Source organism: Cricetulus griseus (assembly GCF_003668045.3).
Source record: "Cricetulus griseus strain 17A/GY chromosome 1 unlocalized genomic scaffold, alternate assembly CriGri-PICRH-1.0 chr1_0, whole genome shotgun sequence".
NCBI lineage: Eukaryota > Metazoa > Chordata > Mammalia > Rodentia > Cricetidae > Cricetulus > Cricetulus griseus.
The window spans coordinates 180,146,736-180,164,294 of NW_023276806.1; positions in this window are offsets into that span (position 1 = coordinate 180,146,736).

Here is a 17,559-nt window from a genome sequence, read left to right on the forward strand (position 1 = left end):
CTCAGCTTCTCCTCCAGCTGTGCAATGTGAGCCACATGCAAGAGTGGGTGCCAGCAGAAGGCATCCTCTATAAGATAAGTCTTATAAAATATATAGATATATGATAATTAAGACTGAGCTAACAGATGAGAATCCTAGGCATTGGCCAAGAGGCATTTGTACCTAATATGTCTCTGTATTATTTTGTCCATCCACTTGGTGGGCAGAACTCGGGCAGCTGGCAGAGACTGCCCATGTCGGTAGAACTCAGGGCAGCTTTTGGTGGAAAGATTTATTGTAACAGGAAATATGCATGGAAGCTGTCAAGAAGAAAGATTATTTTCTTTTCTTCGTTACCCTATGAACAATCTTAGTGAACATAAAGCAAAGACAGGTACTCTTGCTGAACTATCAACAGTAGGTCTGCCCCTGTAGGTCCACATGAATGGAAGCCCTCCAGCAGTATAACAGCCAGGCTTGGCCTAGAAGATTCACTCAACAAGACACCTCTAGAGATCCAGCTACCAGGTATTCAAGAAGGCTAAGATTCCTTTATATCTTTGGAGACAAAGCTCCAATCCATCATCTGTGGGTCAGAATGCAGGCTCATGCTGGTGACTTCAGCTCCTCCATTGCAGGAACTGAGCAGCTCTTACAGATTCAAGCTGTACTATTCTGAAAAGATTACCACAATGGTTGTGGAGGCCCTCAGTAAAATTGCCTTTACCACGAGCCCATGTTGGTCCAGACTGGATGTAGTTCCCAATGTGAGGCACACACAGCCATGTAATATCTGCTAAACCTGATGACACCAGGCAAGCACTCCCATTAGCATTCTTGGAAGACAACATTTTGCTATTGGTGCTGCCTGCCTACCAGCTCTAATTGCCAGCATGTTAAGACTCTGAGGGCCCAAGATCACCGGATTCCTTCCTTGCAATGCCATCTGCCCTGATTCAATGTTCATGCACCAGACTTAGGTCAGCTGTGTACAGCAATGAGGACCTTCCATTGGCTCCTGTAAAGATATGTTTTCTTTGCCCTGGCTACCCTCGAGTTCCAAATAAACACACAAAGACTTTTATTAATTATAATACTGTTGGGTGATGACTAGGGCTTCTTATTGTCTAGCTCTGTCTTAATTATTAACCCATAACTACTAATCTATGTGTTTCTACATGGTCTTATTTTACCAGAGAATGCATGAATCACATCCTCTCTTTCCAAGATCACATGGTGACTCCTCTCTGCCTACACTTGGCAGAATCCTCCACATCTCCTAGACCTGCCTATCTTGCTGCCCTATTGGCACAGTGTTTTATTCATCAACCAAGATGAATAAGAGAAATATATGTACGGAAGACATAACCATCATTTCCTCTTTTCTGTCTAAATAAAAAGAAAGGTTTTAGTGCTACCATATTAAAATTATATATAACAAAACAGTTATCAAGTAAGAACTATGGTCATAATTTTTAGTACATTAACATTTAGTAAGATTTAAAGAAAATATTGTATCATCTATCCTATCTTGGTGAGTCTAAAGTCTTATATGTAACTTATCTTTTACCATAACCATAGCTATCAGTCTTCAACTCTATCAAAGACCTCAGAAGGATAATAAATATACTTTAGAATTGACAGAGACATCTCGCTGCCTGGACAGTCATAAAAATTTCCTCTGAAACATTGGAGCATCCATCCTCAGCCCATAGACTTAGAATGTCTAGCAGACTTCTCAGCGAAGCAAGACATTTCAAGCTGTCCCACCTATAATGACAATTTGTCAGTCGTTTTTTCTCTGTGTCCTGTAGAATGTCTGGCAGACTCTTCCACGAAGCAGGAACTCTTCAGGACAGTCCCATTTTGTTTCAGCAGTCATTTTCCTTTGGGTCCTGCATGTGCACCTTATACAGCATATAGTCAAGCAGTCTAGGCAAGAGGCTCCACTAAGGAAAATGCCAGGACCTCCCTCTTTAAAGAAGATGACAGATATATTATCCAGGCATCAGTTGCCTGAAGAGGAGGGAGAGCCCCACTATAATTGCTGGGAAATTATAGAGGAGTTTTTTCTCCTCACTGCTGGACATTCCTCAATTCACATATGAAAATTTCTACTGATGGGAGCCAAAGCCTAGAACAGGGGTAACAACATCTCACACCAAGAGTCTCAAAGCTGTAATATATTGAGAAGGAGGGCTGCTCACTGTGAACAAATAAATTAAAAACAGAGAACAAATCCTAAAGCTCTGAGAAGCTATCTGGGACCCAAGGGCAGTGGTAGTGCCAGACTCACAGGAAGAGCCAAGACTCAAAGTCAAAGAACCTCAATCCCCACCCATTACCACCCAGAAGGTATGTTTATACTCCTGCTGTTCCCTGAGCTCCCTCATATAAGCCAAAGAAAAAAAGACACTGGTGAGGGAGCTACTAAAAATCAGAAAGGCTGGTTAACCACCGTAGATAGATAGGAAAATATTAATTCCAGAGATGACAGCTCACAGCCTCCCCTGCAAGTCCCTGAAGCAATCCACCCAGGGAGAAAATTCCTACATGAATTGTTTTAAAAATATTTGGCACTCCCAAGGTTGCCAACAATCACCCAACAAAGACTGTCTACAGTGTTTTCAGAATAACCCCAAGCAGGAACCCAAGGCTCCATGCTGACACAAAACAGGGGTTCTGCCCATTTGAACATCTAGAAGTGAACTTGCATCCAACACAGCAGAGGATGCTGGGAGTTGCTAGTTATGACAGGCACTTTTCAGGCTGACGTATTTCCTACCTGCATAGAGTATTCACTTGCAATTTGCACACAAGATACCATGCCTAATTTAAAAACTACATTGAACTTAAAAATGGTGTTGTCTCAACATTGTAAAGAATCAGACATCTCTCAATCAGAACCTTTGCCATGTGTAGTGATAGGGTTAGTTGCATTCCCCAAAATGTGATTATCATGTTTGGTTGCTCAGCTCCATTGCTCCCAACCGACCCAGGGGTTCTCTGAGAGTAGGGACACGCCTGCCATTAGCAGTTCTTGAAAGACTTGGCAATGTTTTGCAGATAATTGCCTAATAGTCACCATGTCCTCAGTTAAAGTTTTAGATGTCAAACCTGGAAACACTCTACCCACCCCAAGGTTGCTGAGGACCTGAGCTACAAATGAACACCAAGTGCCAACCCATACCAGGCTCTGATCTTGGCCATCTCAGAATGACCACAGAATGGACATAATGGCTCAGTTCCTCATTCTTGCTAGTCCTGACTCAGCCAGTCTGTATTGTCCCATAGAGAGGTACTACCTTATCTTATATAGATGGTGTTACTTGGGAATAGGCCAGCCACCCATTATCCCTCAGGCATTATGCTGTGGCAGAGCTGCCCATACCTACAAGACAGGCAATGGTTCCTTCTGAACAGGACCCCAGCAAATGCCAGCTTATGAATGAGTGGCCAGAGGTCAAAAGAATGATTATGTGGTACACTATTGGTCTTACATTAAATGTTAATCATGTCTCCACAAATAGGGCCTAGAAAGAAGCTCCCACAGATTGAGAAGGATGTAAGACTGGAACGGGTCTTTGGGGTTGTGCAACTGACCTAATCTAATGAAGTTTACTAATCTAATGAAGTAATTTATTTCATTGATGGATTTCTAACTTGAACACAGCAGTTTAGTGATAGGCATGATGATACAGCTTACCTCAAGTTCTGAGTTCAGTACTCAGTACCAAGATGCAATGCAATGCAATAAAATAAATAGAAATACAAAATTTAATTAGACCATTGTGAGGTGCCACAACAACATATTGATAAACAATAGATTAAATAAAACATAAGAAAATCTTAAAAACAAATAAGGAGCCAAATGCACTAAAGTAATAGAATTAGGTAAAAGCAGTTCTGACAGGTAAGTCTAAAGCACAAAATACTGGTCATATCTCAATCTAATGAGAAAAGTCAGGTACGGAACATCACACTGGACAAAGAAAAATGAGCTAAGCCCATGAGCAGCAATGAACAAAAGGCCAAGGAGAAATAAATGCAATGCAATGAGTGAAGAAACTGTTTTGTTTTGATATTTGTGGGAATTCACGTGATATTTTTCAGCAGGTAGCACACACGCGCGCGCGCGCACACACACACACACACACACACACACACACACACACACACTCGTATATTAAAACAGTTCATAAATTTGAGCAGGAGGCATAGGAAGAGTAGGAGGAGAAAGAAGGAGTGTAAAATGATAGAGATAAAGCAGGAATGTAGGAAATTATCAAACAAACCAAAAATAAAAAACCTGGGTATTTATAAAGACAAAGTTTTAACTGTGAATAAAAGCTAAAAAGAAAATCAGCAATGAATTAGTACACATTGCACTGATAACCAAGCACTGCATAGAATCTTAAGACTCCCATAAATAATTGTATGTAACATGAAAAATAAAAGTACCTAGAGACTGATAATTGAGTTCAAGCTTCCAGCTGAAGATCAGAGAAGCAAAGCAGCCAAGCAAGTAGATCTTGTGCCTCTATCCAGCTGAAATGGCAATCCTGTCTCCAGGAACCCTCAGAGGCAAAAGTTCTCAGTTCCTGTCTCCTCAAGCCCTTTATTACTTTTTCTGCCCAGCCATATCATACCTCTCTCCACGTCTCTAGTGCTGGGATTAAACGGATATGATCAGTGTGAGCTGTTTCTTCTAGGATTGGAACAATTTCGTGTAGTCAGTGTGGCCTTGAACTAACAGAGATCTATCTAACTGTTATTCCTGAGCCCTAGGATTAGAGGTGTGCACCACCACATCTTAGCTCTATAATTTATGGCTGACTGCTTTCTGAATCCTAAATTAAGCTTTAATAAATCATAAATATTGTATGTTAAAAATACAGTCCTTTAGGAGTCCCACAAAACCACCAAGCTAATAGTTACAACATATTGCAGAGGACTTGGTACAGCCCAATACATGCCCCATGTTTGTCTCTTCAATATCTGTGTATCTCTGTGAGCTATGCTCTCTTGATTTACTGGACCATATTCTCCTGGTGTCTTCCCATCCTCTCTGATTTCTATAATCTTTTCTTCCCCTCTTTTGCTGGGTTCTCTAATCTCCCAGGAAGGAATCTGTTGGGAGACCTCTGTAGCATGAGTAATGTAAACCCATGTTGGTCACCAATATGTAGTGTGAATAAAAAAATCCCCAGAGACAGATACTGGGATTTAAGCTGAATATCAGGAAGCAAAGCATCCAAGTCACAGAGAGTTCTCACCTCTACCAAGGCTTGAGTGATCCTGTCCTCAATGTGGCTGGAGACTAATTGCTAGCTCTGAGATGCTGCTTCTGTCTTATATATCTCTCTAGTGCTGGGATTAAAGGTGTGCACCACCATTGCCAATGTCTTTGGTTAACGAGTGTGGCTGCTAGGATCAAAGGTAGGTACCACTACTGCCTGGCCTCTATGCTTCTGTCTACCTTTGCATTGTGATCTTCGGGCAAGCTTTATTAAATCACAAACAATGTATCACCACAGACCTCCAATTTAGAATCTTTCTCTTCATAATGTCTGGCTATGGGCTATGGGCATAGCAGTGGTGTTATTTGGTTCAACTCTACTACTCCGAGCTTTCTAGGCTCAGGTTCCTTGCCATCCAGGCAATACAGAGAATGGGGTCCCTCCCATGGCTTGGGCATAAAGTTTAATCAGATATCGGCTGGTCAATCCCACATGTTCTGAGCTACCATTGCCCCAGCACATCTTGTAGGCAGGACAGAACAGAAGATAGTTGGAGGTTTTTGTGACTGGATTGGTGTCCGGGTTTCTCTTTCTGTAGCCTGAGAGTGCCTTCTTTTATCCAAGAAACTAGAATACGGGGTGAAGGCTCCATGCAGGCACAACCGTATCTTACCATGTTCAGTGAGCTGTGTGGATGTTGTCCTCCTCAATGGAGCACCACTGTCAGTTTTCTAAGAGTGACCCTCTGTGCTAGCAGCAGCCTGTGTTGTTTAGGGATCTCCACAGGACCCTGTGAGCCAAAGACTCTCTGACTCTTTTGCCTGCTTTTGGGATGCTTTTTCTCCTATTGGGTTACATTGTCCAGCCTGCATATAATGATTTACCCTGTCTTACTGAATCTTGTTTTGTCCTGTTTGGTTGTTGTCTCTCAGAGGTTGCTGCTTTCTAAAGGGAAATGGAAGTCGATCTTGGTGCGATGGGAAGTATATGAGGGAGCTTGGAGGAATAGCGGGAGGGAAAACTGTGGTCAGTATGTCTAGTATTAGAGAAGAATCTACTTTTAGTTTAAAAAGTAGAAATATAAGGTATTTTAGATACAATCTATCAGGTACAAGTTATGAAGAAAATGAAACTATGGGTCAATCAATAATAAATAAGGATGGAGAGATGGTTCCATTAGTATAGGACTTGTCTTGCAAAGGTAAGAACCAGGTGTGATTCTTAAACAATTGAAAAAAATAAAAAGGCCAAGATCTTGTGGCGCATACTTACAGTCCCAACCTGGGGAAGCGGCAGATGGCCAGATGTGTATATGAAGACAATATACATATCAGTAATGTTTTACATGAATAATATACAAAATATTAGTTAATTAAATAAAGTAAAAGAAAATATTAAAACTAATGTTTTTATACTTATATCAAAAGATGAAATATATGTGAAATCATTAAAGATTTAAAATATTATGAGGTCATTTAAAGTATGAACTTTATGTTTTGAAAATAATAGAAAATCCATATGGTAGTTATAAATCAATATAATTCTTAAGAAGATATTTTTCAGAAAACACACTAAAAGCTGTGCCCGGGTTTCTTCCTTTAATCTCTTTACTTACTGTAAGTAACGAACTTCTAACTGTTATTTCAAGCTGCAATGAGACTCATGAATGAACAATTTTTACATTTCTGTGGCATTATTTAAAAATTCACAAGCTAGCAGAAGCTATGTGATGTTACAATTAATTTTTTTCTGCAAAATGCTACCAGCAGATAATTTTTAGATAGCTAAATCAATTGTAGAACCATGAACAAGTCACTCCTATTGATAGCTTTAAGGGGAACTGAACAAAATACTTTATTTTAACATTACTTGTCTTTAGTTCTGTAAGAAGTTTAAACTCCCAAAAAAGTCCTTTCAATACAATGCTTTGTGTCAAATTAAAATTACATTGTATAAAGAATAGGACAAGTATTTTTTTAATGTGTGTAGTCTTTTAATTCAGAGACAATTTTCCACCCTTTTTGCTCACTCTCAAGGAAATGAGATGTAGAAAACCAACTCATTCCCTTTTCCAAAGTTGATTTCTATTAGTGCACCATCTTAGATAAACAAAGAATAAAATCAAGCAAAACATAACATGGTTTGAGATAAGTGGCTTCTCTAGTGAGCACCCAGTAAGTCACTATTTAAAATAGCATCTATTTTTTTTCTAAATAGTACCTATTTTATTTTAAATATTATCCATTTGATTTTAAATCATATCCATACTATTTAAAATAGTATATCTCTAATGGAATGAGGCAATGAATTCAAGGTGTTAGGTATGGGCTGATCACAAGAACTGTAGCTATTTCTTGGTATTTGTGTCTCTTAGTTATGTATGAAGTTCAATTCAAAGTGGTTTTGAGAAAGTCGAGCTGTGTCTTGGTGGCCACATGTCCTAATAGGCACATTGTTTCTTTGTTGTTATAAATCTTAGCACTTCTTTTAGGATCTTCTCACTCAATCAGAAACTAATATACCAAGGACAAGGGCATCAATGCTCATCAAGCCTTCAAGGCTTCATTATGATGTATTCTGCATTGTGGAATTTTCAACAGGGTACTTTGAAGATGATGCTAAAAGGGACATTCTGGTCATCATGATTTTGGAGAGGAAAAAGTCAATTATCTGTACTTAATATTCACTAAGACCCACACCTCAGAACTCAATGGGACTATATTTCACTTTGTTTTGATAAATAAACTTCTGCTTGTGCTGTTTGTGGCTCCCTTCTGTCCGGATATAAGAACCAAGAAGAAACCTTCATCCAGTAACAGCATGCTGAAAGAAGAGGCTTACATGCAAACTCATGTCCACAAACATGTGGGTTTCATTTTTCTGTCCTCACCCATCCGTCCTCTTTCTATTTCCTTTTATCCTATTATCCCATCTGGAGGAAGTGACTTACTGTCATTAGCACACAGGAGAAGTGACCTCAAAAATGTGCCACACCTCTGCAGAGTCATGAGGAAAGGAAACATTTTCAACTTCCTATTGCTTGTAAACAGCTCAAAGGGGAAAATACAGAAATAGGAAGTAGCCCATGGTTACTGGTTTCCTTACATCTGATGAATGTAGGCAGTACATAGGAGAAATTTTTTGTAAGTTTTCTATTGCAAATAATTGTTTTGTCAGTTATTACTAACATGTTTAATATGCTTAAGGTCCTTAATTTTTAGTATTTATTAATAAACATTCTAAATAATTAAGGTTTCATTCTCAATCTACTAATTTTATTTGCAAACATCTACAAATATTAAGCTGTATTTAAATGATGAAAATCCACCTTTTCATAAATTTCTACTCAAGTGCATAGAAATAGTTATAAATAGAAATATTCAGTTTTGATGTTATATGTTTAAAATAAAAGTTTTAAAACTATACAATATAAAATATTATGCAACAAAGAGCAAATTGCCTTGGAGATACATTTTTTTTTATTCAATATCATTTATATTTCCAAGTTTTTAGTTTTTCAAGCTAAATTAGATACTTAGGGAAATATTCCACTTACTAAGAAACCTGAGTGCATTCTCAGTTAGAAGTAAATTTTGCATAAATTTCCATTGCATCCACATCTAAATTTGTATAAAACTTATTTGTATCATTTTTTTTGTTTTCCAGTAATCATCAATACACATTTTCAGCATTTAGTTTTTAGGGACTCTCTTCATTATCCTTGATAATAATGCATTTTAATTAAGTTATATTTTCCAAATAGAGCTGTCATACATGAGTTTTATAGACAGTAATTTCATTTTTGTTTTCTCCAGGGTAATATCCAGATATAAATTCTTCACTTAATGTTCGAATCAGAAATGGCAATGTTAGCTTTTTTAGTGTTGAACACTCAAAGCTGCATCACCACTCAATTTCCCAGAGGCTCCAAGTTGCTGTGCTTGAACTTAGTGATCTAGAAAGTTCCCATTGCAGCCGGGCATTGGTGGCACATGCCTTTAATACCAGCACTCAGGAGGCAGAGGCAGGTGGATCTCTGTGACTTCAAAACCAGCCTGGTCTACACAAGCTAGTTCCAGAACAGCCTCCAAAGCCACAGAGAAACCATCTCTCAAAAAAACAAAACAAAACAAAAAAATGTTCCCATTGCACTTAGCTTGTTCTCATTAATGACAGCAAGCCAGTCATCCCCTGGAAAGCATTATCTGAACTATATATACAAAAGCTCAGGTATCACTCAATGACTGACAGTTCCAGCAGCTGTGGGATTTGGGAGTAACACAGACCAGAATTAAGAACAGGGCAAGGAGGGAGTCAGAGGGGTCTTCCATTATTAGTTTTAGAATAATTTATGCAATTATTGATCTCCCCTCTCTGTATGTGTGTGTATAAATGCTATAAATAAAATATGCTAAAAAGAATAGTATTCAAAGATGTCTTAGGATTATTTTCTATTTTTAAATTATAAATCAGACTATCCATCAGACTATTATAAATTGGTATATATTAGGAAAAATAGTTTATCTAATGAAAAAATATATTATTGAGAATTATTTTTTTTTTGCTACAAAGGATACTTGTTTCCAAGTAAAATAACTCCTGAAGGAGTATCAAATGACAAAATCAAAGAAATCATTGGACTTAACCCTACAATGGGTAGATGCAGGCAGGGTTTGGGCTCTGCATTCCAGTTGTTGACCTTTAACAATACCTACAATATGTGTGGTGGCATCGGGAGACCTGAATGGCCAAAGCTGATGTAGCTGAAGCAAGCATTCAATGTTGGGAAAGAGGACTGATTTGTAAAAGCCTATTGGATGCTAGTACTATTTGCTGTGTTTCAATTTGCAAAGCATTTTAATTTAGTATTCACTATAAGGGCAACTAAAAATGCCATGTTTAAATTTCCTATGCCAGAGGAAATGGTAATTTAAGTATTTTGAAAATTAAGCATGTATGAGAAATAAGCCACTAACAAAATTGTCATTGCAGCCACCAGACCTGTAAGTTGCTAAACTGGATTGAAACATCTAATGCTGATGTCTGGGAAATGAAATTTTAAGTTTGTGTAAATTTATATATTTCCTCCAGATATAGTAAAAGAATAGTGCCAGGGTTTCACCACACAATCATAGCTTTTAGTGGATTTTGGGTAACTGTCATAAATAGTCCAGCATCCTGCTCAAACTAACCAGAAAAATACATTGTATATCTACACCTCCTCATTTGGAGACCAGGGCACTTTAGCTATGGTGTCTGGTACATATTGTGAAAACAGACATGACGGTGACAGTCTTACATGCCCTATTCAATCTTTGCCTCTTAAGGTGAATTCTCAAAACAGATCTGGAGTTGAGCAAACCTAATCTGCATACTTAAAGAAATTCAATATTCTTGACTTAAAGACAGCTGAGATAACTGGTAAAGAGATTCCATCATATATGAAATGAGGTCTCAATGAGTGAATGACAGCTTATTGTGGATTGAATCATGTCCCCTAATTGCATCACTTTTTTGGTGGGCATGTTGATGGTATACCCATGGTACTTCAGAACATGACTAATGAGAGAAAGTCTATGCAGGCATGATTCAGTTAAAATGAGGTCAAATTGATGACCCAAATCCAGTGTAGCAGATGTGTGTATAAAACAAAATTTCAGATCTGATTTTTGCAGAAGGAAGCAGACATGAAGACAGACAGAAGGCCACTGTATATATGTTAAGCAAAAAGACTTGGCAGGAATGCTTCCACTCCTCTCTCCTAGGATCCAAGCCTGCTGACCCAATGCTTAGCTATTATTTCAGCTTACTTTTAATGGAACAAAGTGGATAAAACCTCAATGAAAACAAGACTAGTCTCTTTTAATTTCCTTCTATCTTATTATAGAGACAGAGATCATGATTTGCCCACCCTGAAGTTTTCATTCCAGTGGTTTTTTTTTTTTTTTTTTTTTTTAATCGTGTAACAGCTTGAGCATCCAAAATAAAATACCATAAACTGGGTGATTTTAATGGCAAAGACTTATGTTCTCACAGCTCTGGGGGTTGATAGTACAATGTAAAGATCCTGCCATGGTTGAGGTCTGTGAGGGATGCCTTTCTGGCTTGTAGACATGCACCTTGATTGGCCTCGCATGGCAGGGAGACAGTTTTGATGTTCCTTCCTTGGTTTTTAAGGACATTAATTCCTTCACCAAAACCTCACTGTTATAGTCCAATATAAACCTAATTCTTTACTGAAGGTCCCATATTTAATGCCATTGTTTTGGGTTTTAGGAGTATATAGCGTGTACAAGTCAGTCAATAGGACATAATGTGACTTGCTGAAGGTGACAAGGAAGCAAGTCCATTTCCCTAATGCCAAGAAGTAACTTCTCAATAAAATCAGTGACTTTCAGCTTCCCATATCTTGATTCTTTTCTTTTTTTTTCTTCAATCATTTCAGAAATCTCATAGGGAAAGAAAATACTATTTTTTTTTGACTACTAGGGCTCTAGATCATAGTTACAGATTACATGGGTATGACAAGAAATGAATTGCGATCTCATGTTGATATCATGTGATGATAATGAAATCTGTTTTGGTTCATTTTCAAACTGCCAGAACCAAGTATTTCCTACCTTGTCCACTTCCCTGATATACTGCCTAGCTCCCCGAGACACCCAAAAATTTTGATAAACATTGGATTTGGTACTATCACCCTGATTAACCATGCCCTAGAGTTGTTTGGCTTCCAAGATTTTCTTTTGATGTCTATTATACCAGGAACAGATGAATAAACCACATTTGGAATTGTTAAGTTATTCCTCAAAATATTTTTCAAAATTTTAAAAACAAAAATACATTTTCATAAACACTTTTCCCATTAAGGCCTTGTGTGTTGTAAGGGAAACTTTCTCCCATATGGTTCTGATTCATTTACACTTAACTCATCAAAAAGTTGTTTAGGAAAAAAAATTGATTGCCTAAGAAATTGTTTTGATCAAAAAAAGGAATTCATTAACTGAGATAAACAAAATCCAAAATAGACACTCAGTATCTGAATTCTATTGTTGTTCTGATTTCTGGTGTTCAACACTCAAGCATTATCATTGCCATTTCTAAGCCAATTATCACATGATTTACAAATTCTTATTATCTACATAAATAAGACTACAATAATTGCTCCACACATTTCTGCTATAATATCTCCATAATAAGATAATATCTCCATGATAAAATAGAATGCAACTGAAACACAAGGAAAACATCTAACACCTGATAAAATAAACACGTTGCAGAAATATGTTACAAAGAGTACTATAATAAAAATATTGATAGCAATGTGCTTTATAGAGATTTTGAGATGAAAGTGTTAATTTAATCCAAACTAGATTTGACACTGAGCTCAGGTTTTCTGTATGCAAAAGGATTGGGCCGGGAAGGAATTCAAATAAATTTTATAATTTATTTTTGCCAATGACTTGAAAAGCTAATCAAAACTGTGATATTAAATACACGATTATAAATTTTAAATATATACGTGATTATACTTTTAGCACATCTTAGGCGTTTGATGTATTTTTCTCAAAGAATACACATTTTTAGATTTACTACATTATGAATATCAGAGAATATTAGCATCCTTGTGATAGTTCATGAGGTCTCCAGTATAATCAGCTGCTTTTATTTGTATTAACACTAAATTCTAATTAAGTTCATGAAAACAAAATTTCAAACTCTTAGGGCTATGTGAGTCAAGTAATATTTCAATTGTCTATAACTGGAACTATTATATTCAAATGATGAACACAGAACAGTCATTTTATGAATTGGCTATTAAAATATCATTTAAAAGTATATCCTTTCTTCCCTTTTCTCCTCCTAAACTACGTCTATATATCTCCCAAACCTTGAGTTCTCTTTCTTTTGTTGTTATTGATACAAATATACACATATAATTATACAGAAATACTTAGATATATATTGCACATATGACTAAATATATAGATATTTCAGTCTTTGGTGTTACTGGTATGTATATGATGTAATTTTCATATACTCAGGCTAGCAAACATTATATTTCTCTAGATTATTTTTACCAAGAGAATAAGTATGTCTTACCAAGAGATGTGAGGTAGAGATTAATAAATGAAAAGTGTCTCTTCAGCTAAATACAGATTAGTGATTTTCAGTAAAATATTAATTAAATTTGCCTTCCAACAGACTTCTACATAAAATTAAAGTAAAAAATCATGGTATCTATAAACTTTTGAGTAAATTTATATGCATTTTTCAACTTTCACAAATTTCTTTAGAGATGTTTTCCTGGTTTTTAACATTTGATAAATGAGTATCAGAAAGGTAATATAACTTTCAAAATTAGTAAGACTGTGTCTGTCCTGGATCAATTTCAGCTTGTTCTAAATATTTTTCACTTTCATTTTCTTTTCTCAAATCTCTGAGTGTGAGGTGATTTTGCCTATAACAGGAGCCACTGGAAACTGATAAAAATATGCCCATAGCTAACATTCAGCAACACAAGTGTCTTTTTAAATAGTGGTCTTATTCTAGATTTACCTATTATTTTATATACAGAATTAATAAAATAAAATCATAGTTAAAATTAAGCATTTCCTCTTCTTTTTTCATATAATGAGAGCAAGGAATGGCTTCATGTTATAAGTCACATAAAGAGATCAAAATAATGTTTCATGGTGTGAAAATTAATTTAAAATTAAACTTTAGGCAGCCATCTTGTTGAGAACTTCAGGGTAAGTTGTACTGACATTTCTAGGAGATGGAACCTCACAGTAAACACCTTATTTTCTGATTCTCACAGGCTTTCTTTACCCCTCTTCCTCTATGATCTCTGAGTCACAGATTCAAGAACTGTGGAGATCACTTGTGCTGTGCACCCATGGGCACTTGTTCTCTGTACTTTGGTAAGCTGTGGTTTTCAATAGTTGTCTCCATTTGTAAAGAGACATTTCTTTGATGAGGGGTTAGAGTTACCTGTAGAAATAAGGATAGATGTTTAGAGTCTTGATCTGGACAAGGACAACACCTAGAGATACACATGTATGAAAGGGGAAAATCTCAACGGGCCCAAACTAAACTAAGTCTCACAGGCAACTAAGGAATTCTGAGATGGGGAGATATATTCTCTCTGTGGATCCACCCCCAAATTGATTTGTTATCCAATTTCAAATGATCAGCCCTGCAAACATATCCATACCAGTTACATGATACTGACTGAATGACTGAATGGGTTATGTTTATATATTTAGGAGTGTGTGTGTGATAATATAGAAACAGAGGCCATTAATTTGAGAGAGACCAAGGAGGTTACATGGTAATAGTTGTAGAGTGGAATGGCATGAGGAGGAGGATAATACGATTATATTTTTATTGCAAAAAATACAAAAAGTTTAAACTTTCATATCTATAACCAATTATTTTCTAGAAGAAAGCCATACTTAGCTTCTCATTGACCATGTCTTCTACCATGTAAAGACAAATAATTGTACATAGGTTCATGGAACAACAGGCATGAAACATTTGTAATGATATATGACCATTTGCTATAATAACACATTCATAGAATGACAGTTAAGTCCATAATTTACATTATCTGAATTGAGTCTTACTAGTTTAATTCACAAAATGAACTTTCAATGAATGAAACAAAAGGAATAAGTGAAAATTAACCTTACTAATTTTCTTATATAATATTTATATGTATTTCTAAAGAAATGTGGTATATTGTTATTTAAGCTTTTCATATTCTATATTAATTATCCTTAAAAGTCATTATGTCATTGACATTCAAATACTCCAGGTTCCTCATTTTAACTTTTTGAAACTATTCACTATAATGGCCTTGAACTTACCATTGCCCAGGCAGGTCTTGAACTTGTGACACTCCTTCCTCAGTTTTTTAAATATCTTATTTGGGTTTTCATGTGTGAACTCTACTAGACCAAGGCTGGAGTTACATTGGCAAAACCCAAGGTAGCATCAAAAACTCCGATGTCCTCAAGAGAGAAAATGGCCATATGTCTCCTCAGTGTTATATTTCTAGATTCTAGATGATGAGACATTAAATTCAATTTGTTTATAAATAAATATTTCTGATAAGAAAATACCTTATATACAAATAAAGAAATTATACGAAATTCCTAAGATTTTAAAAGGTATAAAATAAGTTAGGAGTAGCAGCAGAAGGTTTATATGGGAAATCAGCTGGAAAGCAAATGCATGAAATTAATGGGACAATAAAATAAAACTATATCTGTTAGCAAATTTTACAGTTAAAAAATAAACACTGTGGTCTGTACTGCTTTTTATTGAGTAATATATGAGTTATGGCAGTAGGTCATCTTGCAAAAATGAAAATAATTTATTTTAATAGAAAAGTCTCTTTTTTCTTTTTTGTCGAGCTGTGTGTACACCAGGTTCCACAGCTCCTTTTGATTACAGTGATATACTGCCATTTAAATAATGGATACCATGCAGTACTCAACATGATGCTGTCAACTTTCATCCTCTAACTTTTACTTAAAAACCACATACATTTAGAATCAAATGTATGAGCTGATATAAGATCTGCTGTTATAGTTTTTTAAAGTATGGGATAAGGCAGACTTACAAAGCTAATGGTATTAAAATGAAAGTGTGCCTATATCATATGTGTTTCCTTGGGGCTCTGTGTATGTCTAGCACAGGAACTGGAGAGGAAGTGTATGCATCTCATTACTTTAACACTACCCCAATTCCAACATTCCGTGAAGGCTTCTGTTCCACAGGAGATTTTTGATTGATTCTGCTCCTTCTACATATGGCTTATGAGTGTTTAGGTCACCATATTTCCAACATATAGGGCTGTGCTTACATTACTTGATTTAAAGTAATTAATCTTGGTAGAAGCAGCGCTATCAAATAATGAAGTTTTACATGGGGAACTCTAGGAATATAGAACGAACGAGATTAAATTACCAAACTTGTGGGATTTAGTTGTTGGCACCTCAGGCAGATTCTGCAACTTATCAGTCTTGCCTTTACAGAAATGGTGACACAGAATAGGTGTGTCTCAGTTAAATAATTGTGAATGTGGTGCAGATCATTTTATTACACAATTACTGAATGGAAATTTGAATGTTAAAAGAAGTAAACATTTTTCATGTGTTAACATAGGGTATACAGTCTATCATACACTGGAAAGTCTTATAAGACTTGCAGAATCATTGCATAATCCTGACATCTATATATTTATGTCAAGTTCAAAGCTGAAGCTAGCTATGAGAGTGGTCAAAAGTAACAAGATGAATTTAAATTTAATAGGTTTCTTCATAAAACATAAGCAGTATGAACACACAAGTATGTCAGATTTTAAATAGGTAACAACTGATTAATAGAATAAATCTGGTACATTTCCTTGCCTCTTGATCACAGACACATCTCTTCTGCACATAGCCCATGTCTTTTGACTTCCTCACTAGACCATGAGCAGCCAGGAGCAACTGGATTCTATTGTCCAGCTGCTTGGACCCTCCATTTGCCAGAATTATGAATCAAATAAACCTAAGGCATAAATTTCAGGTATTTTGCTATAATAACAAATTAGATAAAGATACTCTAAGCTTTCTCCTTTTGTCTGAGAAAGCCCTGATTTCTCAACAAAGTTTAGAGGATACTTGTAGTACTTAAAGAATTCTTGGTTGTTTGTTTGCCTTTGACTCATTACATATTTCACTTTCTGTTTTCAGGTTTTTGAAAGAGAAGTCCATTAAGAGTTCTATGTCCTCCGGCACTTGGGAGGCAGAGGTAGCCATATTTCTGTGAGTTCGAGGCTAGCCTGCTCTACAGAGTGAGTTACAGGACAGGCTCCAAAGCAATACAGAGAAACCCTGTCTTGAAATAAACAACAACGACAACAAGTGTTCTATGTCCCTTTTCCTGGAGAGAAGGGTTTAATCCTTGTCTGTTCTCAAGACTTCTCTTCAGTTTTGGTAGTGGTGAATGTGATTTCCCCAGATGAAGATAGATGCTTAGCATTTATCTTGCTTTGCATTCCTGATGATCTAAGATCAGAGTACAAATTATTTCTGTTTTCTTCTGATATTCTAATTATCTATATATAATACTTTTTCATATTTCTATAGTGCCCTGGTGCTTTGTTCTTTTTCATGCTTCATATTTTTTGTTTGTTTTTCTCTTTGGACTTTTCCTTGGGAGGCTATAATTTATAAAACTTAGAGTTAATAATCTTTTCTGAGCATATTGAAGTCCCCACCATCAAAGGTTTTCTTCATTTCTATTAATTTCTATTATAATTAATGTTTGATAATGGTTGCATTTC